This window comes from Penaeus chinensis, chromosome 35, assembly GCF_019202785.1.
Source record: "Penaeus chinensis breed Huanghai No. 1 chromosome 35, ASM1920278v2, whole genome shotgun sequence".
Taxonomy (NCBI): domain Eukaryota; kingdom Metazoa; phylum Arthropoda; class Malacostraca; order Decapoda; family Penaeidae; genus Penaeus; species Penaeus chinensis.
Window position 1 is genome coordinate 29,409,763 of NC_061853.1, and position 2,500 is coordinate 29,412,262.

The window sequence follows — 2,500 nt, forward strand, 5'->3', positions numbered from 1 at the left end:
CTTTTTTTTACATAATATACTTGTAAAACAAAATACATTGAGTCATACAAAACAGTGAAGTATATAATGATTTCATCTCATTTTATTTTCTAAGGCCAGAAGTCAAAACACCCACCCAAATACAAGAAGAAATGCAATTCAATTCTGCTAGGAAGGCAGAAGAAAAGAAAAACCTATGATCCCCAGGGCAGATAACAGAAGCATGTTACCTTTAGTGAGACTGAAAAGGACAATGGTATTTTTATTTTTATTTATTTATTTATTTATTTGTTATTACTCCCCAATCCCTTACCTGTTGTTGCCAAAAGGGTAGTGGCTTAGGAGATGGAGACTGAGGCCTAATGTCAGGGATCACCCCTAACTTGGGCCTCAGTCCATGACCCAGCTAATTTTGCATGGTCTTCTCCTCTTTCCTTCTGCTTTTTCCTTCTCTCCTCCAATGCCTTTTACTATCTACTTCCTAAGGTGTGAGAAATGTGTTGAAAAGTTCAAAGGCTAATTTGTGCTAGTCATGAATGGCCTAGTGGAGCCATGGGTATAACCCATGCCCCTCAAGGGGACCCTGATGGGTAGACCATTTCTCTCTCCAACGTACTCCAGGCTAACCATGGCCAGTAATGAAAATTTTGTATCCCCATTAGGGGCAATAAGGCTTTCCCCCTCATTAACTAGCTCCCTGATTGCAATTCCCTCGGTTCTCTGACCCCAGGCTCTCCTTTGACCATGACTATGAATGCTACTCAGCCCCATGCTCAATGACTACTATCATCTTGGTCCAGTCCACATTATCCACCCAAATCATTACTCAATCTCCAAGAAACATTCCTCCTCTCCCAACATTCTCTACTATGTCATCTACTAACCCCTCCTCCCTTTTTTACTACTCAGCAGCCTTATTATCTATCTCTCCTCTTTCATTTTACTTAGTGCTGCTCACTCTTCTACAAGGCCTCATCCTTCTACTACCTTTTGAGTACTCTATAGCCCAGCCAAATGGGATTGCTTTTTTGTGATCCCCTCCATAGACCCTTACTTTGACGACATTCTCCTCTTCCAACAATGCTTCCAAAAGAAGTAGAAAAAGTCTCTTTCCACAGTTGCCCTGATCATTCCTGCCTTGTCACAGTTCCATCCGAATCCCAAGCTAATGCATTATCAACCCTGACTGATTTCACTGGCAAACCCATTCCTGCCCAGCCTCATCTCTCCCTCAATACTCATACCAGAACTGTCTCTGTCTTCCCAACAAACTGCTCTGTCTACAACAAGGATTGGTCAACTTGTGGAGAAGACATACTTGGCTGTCTCATGGACTGTGATGCAGTACCAGTACAAGCTACACCATTCCCCCTTGAGGCCGCTGTAAGTCCTCCACCAATATTGCCAAGTTTACTTTTCACAGACATGACCTCCACCTTCATGTTTATATTGGCAGAGAATCCCTCCCTGTCCGACCATATCAACCTCCATCCTGACAATTTCAGAATTGTTGGCAACTAGGCCACCCTGCAAAACACTGCCACTCCACAGTCTGATGCCCTCTAAATGTCAAACTTGGTCATAATCAGTCAAACTGCTCTGCACAGTCATGCACACGTGCCAATTGTGGTAGCTCCCATAATGTATTTTGTAGGGGCTGCCCAACACATAAGAGTCCGAGGTGGCAACTCTCCAATTCAAACTTGGCTTCACTTTATGCAAGGCCAGACAGGATGTACGTCAATGTTTCTTTTCTCTTACTCCCTGCTCCAGTGATGCCCTTCAATTCAACCTTTCCCCCTTCCTCCCAAGATATTTCTACCCCTCTCCCCTCATATCAATTTCTCCTCCATCTTATGTTTTCATATCTACCCCCTTACTCTCCCAATCAGATTCTTTTGCAATTCCAAATCCAAGCATTCCCAAGTCTCTATCACTGCCCCAACACCTACCCCTCTTTCGCCTATCTCCTCTTCTTCCCCTTATAAGAAAACCTATGTTTCTCAGACCTCCCCAACTATAGTCACTTCAGAAACTCTCGAAGACATTCAAAACAATGTAATCATGACCCAAGATAGCATGTCTACATATCACCTATCTTACAATCTCTCTGCTTCCCTGCATCCCTTCCTCCCACTTCCTCCTAACATATCCCCCCCCCCCCCCTGCCTAATATGCATTATCCCACCTTCCTTCCTCAATATCCCTTCTACTTCCCCCTGGATACACATGTTAATCTGTCACAACAGCCCCTTCGAATATTTGTTCGACATGAATTCCATACATGTATAAATATATACACATATTTATACATATATATAAATATATATATAATATACATAATATATATATATAATATACATAATATATATATATATATATATATATATATATATATAATATACATAATATATATATATATATATATATAATATATATAATATATATATATATATATATATAAGACATACATAATACATATATCATATATATATATATCTTGTCTATAATATATATATAA

The 2,500-nt window shown here is 40.2% G+C and overlaps 2 long non-coding RNA genes across 2 annotated transcripts in view; one reads left to right on the forward strand and one right to left on the reverse strand.

Annotated features, from left to right (window-relative positions):
* The window catches only part of LOC125044504, a 10,008-nt gene that overhangs the window by 3,843 nt on the left and 3,665 nt on the right, over positions 1-2,500 (forward strand). The window contains exon 2 of the long non-coding RNA XR_007116495.1: positions 95-235. This is a non-coding gene — a long non-coding RNA (uncharacterized LOC125044504). The remainder of the gene's footprint in view (positions 1-94; positions 236-2,500) is intronic.
* Positions 1-2,500, reverse strand: part of LOC125044505 — a 22,829-nt gene that overhangs the window by 428 nt on the left and 19,901 nt on the right. The gene's annotated exons all lie outside the window — the stretch shown is intronic.